This window comes from Arachis hypogaea, chromosome 9 (genome assembly GCF_003086295.3).
Source record: "Arachis hypogaea cultivar Tifrunner chromosome 9, arahy.Tifrunner.gnm2.J5K5, whole genome shotgun sequence".
NCBI lineage: Eukaryota > Viridiplantae > Streptophyta > Magnoliopsida > Fabales > Fabaceae > Arachis > Arachis hypogaea.
Genome location: NC_092044.1, coordinates 47,234,033 through 47,242,125, shown reverse-complemented (window position 1 = coordinate 47,242,125; position 8,093 = coordinate 47,234,033). Strand labels below are relative to the sequence as shown.

Genomic DNA, 8,093 nt, shown 5'->3' with positions numbered 1-8,093 from the left:
GAATGACCTCAAGGGGGGAGAAGATTCAGCTATTGCCCCCTGTCTTGGTTTCCTTTCAGCAAGCTTTCTTTTGTACATGGCTTGACTGAGCTTGCTTGCTAATGGTCCAGGGGTTGGATTGCTTGTGGTTGACCCTTTATTCTTCATGAATATTGTCTTTGGTAGCTTGGTCACAATCCTCTTCTTGGTGCTTTTGTTAATTGCCTTCACTTCCTTGAATCCAAGTCTTGGTGGTTGTGTGATTATTGGAGTCTTCTTTTCATCAAGAGCCTCTTGTATTGGTGGTTCCTTGAGCCTTTCCTCTTTCTTCTTTACTTCACTTGAGTGTGAATTCTCTTGAGTATCTTCCTCCCTTTTTTCGTCATGATTTTTCATTAATTCCTTTGGGAGGGAATCTTTATGTTTCATTGTCACCTCAAGTAGCTTTTGTGATTGTAAAATCCTTGGCTCATGTCCCTCATCCTTTATTACAATTTTACTTGCAACAGGGACCTTTTGTTCTTATTTTTCCACTTCCTCACTCACAAATTGGTCTTCATCATCACTGTTTGATGGTTCTAAGTTCCCCCTTGTTTGCTCTAAGGGCCCATTCATCTTCTTGAGGATGATTTCTTTCCAGGATTGGGGTTGTGTGTATCTTTCCACGAGTTTTCTATGTATTTCAATGGCTTGAAGGTAATCCTCATCTGCTGGTTCAAGAGATGAAGGTTGAGAGTAATTTTGGTGATGTGGATGTGTTGTGGTGAAGTTGTGTTGAGGGGTGTGGAATGAGTTGTGTGATTGATGGGATGACTTGTATGGATTTTGGAGGAAACTTTGTGTTGAGGCATAATCAAGTGATGAAGAATTTTCAAATGAGAAACAGGGATGTGAAGGTGGATGCTCTTTCATTCCTTGGTGATACTCCCAGCCACCATTAGAATAATGACTTGAATCATTTTGTGGTGGTGGAAAGTATCCCATATGATTCTCTTGCTCATCTTGTGTCTCTGAAGCAAATCTCCATGAATTGGAGTGCTCAGGATTTGTAATTTGTTGGTGATATTCCCAGCCATCATTGGAAATTAGTGATGGTGGATAATATCCCATAAAATTTGTTTGATCATAAGATGAGTTGAACTCCATTTGAATTTTGTAAAACACAACACCAATGAAAATTGAAATTACTCATATCAGAGATGAGAATTTCTTAGTGAGGCAAAAACTCAAACACCTTGGTTTCACTTTAAAATAGAAAACAAAAATAAAAAAAATGCTTAATCTAGACTTCTCACCCACTTAATCATTGTTGATCTAAATCAATCCCCGGCAACGGCGCCAAAAACTTGATGGGATATTTTGGAAAAAACGAATTTCCAATCACCAAAAACTCACTGGCAAGTGTACCGGGTCGCATCAAGTAGTAAAACTCACTTAGAGTGAGGTCGATCCCACAGGGATTGATCGATCAAGCAACTTTAGTAGGTGATTAGTTTAGTCAAGCTAACATTGAAGTGAAATTTGATGAAATGTAGCCAACAGAAAGAAAATAACAAGGAAAATTGAAGTGCAGAAAGTAAAATGACTGAAACTTAAAGAGCAAGAAAAGTAAATTAGCAAAATCTTAATTGACAAGAAAGGTAAATTGCATGAAAAGTAAAGGGGCTGGGGTGTTGGAAATTAAAGAGAGCAATAGATCAAGCAACTGGAAATTTAAATTGCAAGAAGAATAAATTTGGAGCAATGTAAATAGGGAAGCAAAATTGTAGTGAATAAGAACTTAGAGCAATTGCAGGAATTGTAAATTGCAGGAAATTAAACCAAGCTAAATGTGAACATAAATGTGAAATTGCAGAATGCAGGAGAGGAAATTGAAGAGGAATGAAACAAAAAGTAAAAATGCTTGAGGGATTGAAAGTAGACAATGACTGATGCTAAATTGCAGCAATTTAAAAGAATGTTGAAGATCTCAGAGGTGGAGGAGACTAGAAAACAAGCCTAGATCTCAAGTCATTCCTTGATCCAACAAGAGAAAAGTTGCAGAGAATTAAAATAGAGATTGCAGAAGAAGTAAAGAGAAGTTGCAGATAGAGAATGAAAACAGAATTCCTTCCACTCTCAATGCAAGATTTAAAACAGAAATGAAAGTTAAAGAGAGAGTTTTCTAATCCTACTACTCCCTAGTGGAGCTAGCCTACCAATGCTCTCTATTAGAGCCAACTCCCCTAACAAAGATGAAAATGGTGCCTTATATAGGCTTTTTACAAAATGAAATTGAAATAAAAAACAAATTAAATGAAAATCCTAATTCTAGCTTGTTCTTGTGCCTTTGAGTGATGATGTGGGCTTTGCTTGCTTTGGATTTGAGGAGAAATGGGTCTGGTTGGCCTTGATTCAATTTGGAGAGAAATTGAATTTAAATGGAATTTTTATTCAATTTTTGGGCCCATGGGTGTTGCTCCCAGGGCAATGCTCTGCTCTCACGAAGAGCGGAGCATCCAAGCCTTGCCAAGTCTTGTGCGTGCAACATTGCTCCCTGGCCGTGTCATGTAATGCTCAGCTCTTCAATGTAGCGCTCAGCTCTCCAAGTGAACGCAGCATCCTTGCTTCCTTGGTGAGGTATCCGTGTTCAAGCCTTGGGGGTTGCACTCTTGCCCAATTTCCTTGCATTTTATTTGGGAGAGAGTACGACAATTCTCTCCAAGAGAGCGCTTTGCTCTCCAAGTGAGCGCCACTTTGCTTTGGAGTGAGGCTCCAGCTTCGAGCCTTGGTGGAAGCATTGGCTGATTTTTTTGCTTGTTTTTGGCCCTTAAAGATATATTTCATTCGTGCCTCAATTTCATGCCAAATATGAATTGCCATACATCGTTGGAAAGCCCTAAATGTTAGCTTTCCAATGCAACTAGAAGCACATCAATTGGACATCTGTAGCTCAAGTTATAGCCCTTTGAAGGAGGCATGGTCATGTTGTGAGCGCCTAGATTTTAAATTAGCCAAAATTTTGCTTCCAAGCTTATCTTTGCATCAAGGTAATGCTCTGCTCTTGGCAAGAGCGGAGCATTGTATGATGATTGCTTATTCTCCTTTAATTTTGTCATGGGCCACACTTTAAAAGCGTGGCCTAAGCCTCCAAAGTGTGCTCCAACTTCAACGTGTGATCTCTAACAATGGCATTCAACTTGGTATGCGCATCTACTAACTCAGCACTTTCTTCACAACTCCGCACAACTAACTAGTAAGTGCACTGGGTCGTCCAAGTAATAAACCTTACGTGAGTAAGGGTCGATCCCACGGAGATTGTTGGTATGAAGCAAGCTATGGTCATCTTGTAGATCTCAGTTAGGCTGATTCAAATGGTTATGGAGTTTTCGAATATAAAGATAAATAAAACATAAATAAAGATAGAAATACTTATGTAAATCATTGGTGGGAATTTCAGATAAGTGTATGGAGATGCTTTACCCCTGTTGAATCTCTGCAACATATTGCTTTCTTACTTTCCATCCTTCATACTTCTTTCCATGGCAAGCTGTATGTAGGGCATCACCTTTGTCAATGGCTACTTCCCATCCTCTCAGTGAAAAAGGTCAAAATGCTCTTGTCACAGCACGACTAATCATCTGTCGGTTCTCGATCATGTCGGATTAGAATCCATTGATTCTTTTGCGTTTGTCATCATGCCCAACAATTGCGAGTTTGAAGCTCGTCACAATCATTCAATCCCTGAATCCTACTCGGAATACCACAGACAAGGTTTAGACTTTCCAGATTCTCAAGAATGACCGCCAAAGGGTTATAGCTTATACCATGAAGATTCTGATTAAGGAATCCAAAAAACACACGCTCGGTCTAAGGTAGAACGGAAGTGGTTGTTAGTCACGCGTTTATAAGGATGAATGATGATGAGTGTCACGGATCATCACATCCATCAGGTTGAAGTGCAACGGATATCTTAGAACAAGAATAAGCTGAATTGAAGAGAAAATAGTAGAAATTGCATTAAAACTCAAGGTACAGCAGAGCTCCAAACTTTTAGTCTATGGTGTGTAGAAACTCCACCGTTGAAAATACATAAGTGATCAAGGTTCAGGCATGGCCGAATGGCCAGCCCCCATAAACGTGATCAAAGGATCATAAGGTAATCCAAAAGTAATCCAAAGATGTCTCATACAATAGTCAAATGTCCTATTTATACTAGACTAGCTACTAGGGTTTACAGAAATAAGTAATTAATGCAAAAATTCACTTTCGGGGCCCACTTTGGTGTGTGCTTGGGCTAAGCTTGAGATTTACACGTGCAGAGGCTTCTTTTGGAGCTAAACGCCAAGTTGTAACGTGTTTTTGGCGTTTAACTCTGGTTCGTGACGTGTTTCTGGCGTTTGACTCTAGAATGCAGTATGGAACTGGCGTTGAATGCCAGTTTACGTCATCTAATCTCGAATAAAGTATAGACTATTATATATTGCTGGAAAGATCTGGATGTCTACTTTTCAACGCCATTGAGAGCGCGCCATTTGGAGTTCTACAGCTCTAGAAATCCATTTTGAGTGCAGAGAGGTCAAAATTTAACAGCATCAGCAATCCTTTGTTAGCCTTCTATCAGACTTTTGCTCTGGTCCCTCAATTTCAGCCAGAAAATACCTGAAATCACAGAAAAACACACAAACTCATAGTAAAGTCTAGAAATATGAATTTTACATAAAAACTAATAAAAACATCCCTAAAAGTAGCTATATCCTACTAAAAACTACCTAAAAACAATGCCAAAAAGCGTATAGATTATCCGCTCATCACATACCCTTGATATGAATTCGTATCAAGTTACACAACATGGTTCTGTATTTTATAAGAATGTGTGTATTTGTAAATTTTCCATCTCAAATTATTCTGTTCCTATGCCATTGTTAGGAAAAGGAAAATGTAGTAAGAAGTCCAAGAAAGAACCTAGTAGGAAGGACATGCAGGCAGTTGTAGTCGATATTCTGAAGGAAGTTGATAAAATACTGTAAGTAATGACTTCTATGGCAATCAATCTTTTATCCAACGTTGAGTTCTGATTTAATAAACATTTGATTTTCAATTTTCTACTTGATGTATTTCTGGTTGTCTATGAGGATAATAATTCAGCTTCAAATGCCAGTTTTGCTTCTGAAAAAATCGTGATTAATGAAGCTGTTATATTTCAGAACCTTTCTGCATTTATTATTTTTTAAGATATTGTTCATGCATGTTAATTGAGTGCCAAACATAGTCTGTGATGATTCAACCCAACTGTTTGAGGTGTTATGGAGCCAAGACCCTGTTTACAGGAGAACCTACTTGGTGAAGCTACATTCATTTTACTTCAATGGTTCAACTGAGGCTTTCTTTTGTAAACTAATGTTCCTATTTTGAATTTAACCATTTAGCTGTATCCTAATCAAATTTCCTTCACTCATACTTGAGTTAATTGACTTAGTATTATTATTTTTTTGTTTTAAATACTATTTTTTAATGTTTCCACTGCCGATGATGTTTTCAATCCAACGTGTCCGAGGTTGCAATGTATCCAAGTTCCTATTTTTTTAGGGAGAACCTACTTGGTGTTGCTAGAAGTTAATGACATTAAAGAATAAAACTGAGGTTGCTCATCTTTTTTTCTTTTTTTTTTTTTGAGTTCAAGCATTGTTTTTTCTTTGGATTCTTCAAATCTGGGCTAGTGAAACTAGAATATCTCATAAACGATTTTTACTTTATGCAGGATAATTTTGTATCTCATTATTTTTCAGTTTATTTGTATCTCATTATTAATATTTTTTTAATTATTTTTCTATATAATTATGCAGGATAATTTTCAAATCTGGATTGTTTCCTCCAGATTTAGGTGCTCCAATTGAATATCTATAGTTTCTATTTCATGATTTGTTGGTTTGTTTGTGAATATTTGAAATTTAGAATGCTCTGGCTGAGTTGATATTGTTGCTGATTTTGAACCTAAACTTTGGCTTTTGTTGTTGCATTTTCATTTGAATTTCTGGATATATTATAATCAGTTCATATATACAAATTCCACCAATATCATGGTTTTGCAGACTGACGAAGAGCTTCTTCAGGAAGTGGTTAATATGGGATTGACAGAAATCAATTGGTTGAATCTTTATGCAACAAGATCCAAAATGAGGTATGCCCTTCATTCTCTCCTTTCGTGTCTTTTTTATTGTCTCTTATTATTATCTATATATTTATGGGTACTGTGGCAAACTACTTGTTATTGGATAACGGGTTCCATGTTTCTAGTGGCTATCTTGGAGATGAGTTACAAGAGACTATGATTGACTCTTTACCTTAGATAGTTGACTCTTTTAAGTCTTAATGGATCTAATAATATCTCTTCTTCTGCTCAATATCTCCCACTTATTTATTTATTTTCATGTGGTTTTGTTGTTACCATGTTTGGTTAATGTGAATGTTGAGCTGAAAAAGAGTAATGTCTGTGTTCTTTTAGCAATTGACTAATGTTGTTGGGACCCTTCATTTTTAATGTTTTCCTTTAATTTTTCAATATGAAGTGAATGACCTTTTTCCCTTGTGAACATGGAGGTTACTAAAGAAGAGCTTAATGCAAAAATGAGAGAAAAAATTTTCCAACTTTGGTCTGAAAAAAACCATGCAAAGTTTCCAACATGTTTGTGTTTTGTTTTGTGGCAGATGGGGCTGGTGATGATTTGTTTAAAGAGCTATGGAGGCTGTGTGCAGGGCTATTAATGGATGTTCCTTGTGTTCAAGACAGAGTTTTCTATTTCCCTCAGGGTCACATTGAATTGGTATGATATACACTTCTTTACCTTGTTTCTGATTTTGTTTGTGAATTTCATTTTTTTCCTTTTTTGTGCTATGTATGCTTTCAAATTTAAGCCTTAAGGGGTTTAGTAAGTGTTATATAATTTTAATTTTTTTTGTAGTTGCCAGAACCTACAGAATAAGATTTGAGGCAGATGAAGAACCAGAAATCTCCCAAATACGATCTTCCCGTCAAAGATCTTATGTCGTGTTATCGATGTTAAGTGTCTGGTAATGTTTATCTTTTTTTGGTTCCTTATGTTGTGTTATATGTTCTTGATTGGTAATGTTTATCTAATAATTCTCAGTCCTGGTTTTTGTGAATCTACTTCAAGTTTCAAATGGCACTTTCAAACATGTGCTACTGACCTATTGTACCAATTTCAATATGATAATGCCTGAATTCAAAAGGAAAAGAAAGAAAATAGAAAACAAGTACTTTAGTAGCACAAAGAGTCAACTTTAAAAGTTTGACACATTGTAATTTAATCTTATATATTGATGAGTAAATTACTTTGATTAGTAAGAATCTCTAATCCACAAATGTTTGTGTTTTGGGTGCTGGAATCAGACTATTTCGTAAATAGTATTGTATGACAAGAAGATTGGAACTAATTTGCTTCAATGGCCAGTGGAAGAAATAGAGAGCTTGAGACTTAGCAGTGATGAATTTATGGAATTATTAGTTAAACCTGGCACAGTAGTGCCATTACACAGTGGCCCTGCAACACAGGATTTTTCCATAGTTATTGGTTGCATTGTTACAACTTGTATCTCACAATAATCATGGTTTTACTTTACATTTTCTTGATTTTTATTTATTTATAGTTTATTAGTAGTAAATTCTAAGTGGTCTAATGTATATTTTGATATGGGTATGTTTAATTTAGTGTGAGATGTATGAATACTCATTTATGATCATCCCAATATTTTTAGTTCATTATAAATATATTTTTTTAAAGGATAATTTTTATTATTTAAAGAATATTGTATGGTATTATTATGTATTTATTTTTATTTTATAATTTTTGACTAATTTAATTAAAAAAACATAGGATTATATATATAATCATATTACTAAATATTAGGTTTTAGAAAAAAAATTATTAGAATATATATATATATAGAAAATAAAAAAATAATGAGGGACCTAAGGCTACACTTATATATAGTAGCTATAGTATACAAAAAAAAGAGGGACCTAAGGCTACACTTATAAAAAGTAGCTATGGTATACAATGTGGCTACGCTTTACAAGTGAGGCAGTAGCATTGAAAAGCGTAGCCTATTCTAGA

General features: G+C 35.6%; 3 non-coding genes across 3 annotated transcripts; all 3 read left to right on the top strand.

Annotated features, from left to right (window-relative positions):
• The first annotated feature begins 5,080 nt into the window (after positions 1 to 5,080).
• Positions 5,081 to 5,173, top strand: LOC112713732 (small nucleolar RNA Z223). Its single transcript, XR_003158702.1, has one exon. It is a non-coding gene; the product is annotated as a small nucleolar RNA Z223 (small nucleolar RNA).
• Positions 5,174 to 5,229: 56 nt separating this feature from the next.
• LOC112713733 (small nucleolar RNA Z278) lies at positions 5,230 to 5,342 on the top strand. The gene has a single exon (XR_003158703.1). It is a non-coding gene; the product is annotated as a small nucleolar RNA Z278 (small nucleolar RNA).
• A 141-nt stretch (positions 5,343 to 5,483) lies between these two features.
• On the top strand, positions 5,484 to 5,603 carry LOC112713735 (small nucleolar RNA Z278). The gene has a single exon (XR_003158704.1). It is a non-coding gene; the product is annotated as a small nucleolar RNA Z278 (small nucleolar RNA).
• Positions 5,604 to 8,093: the final 2,490 nt, after the last annotated feature.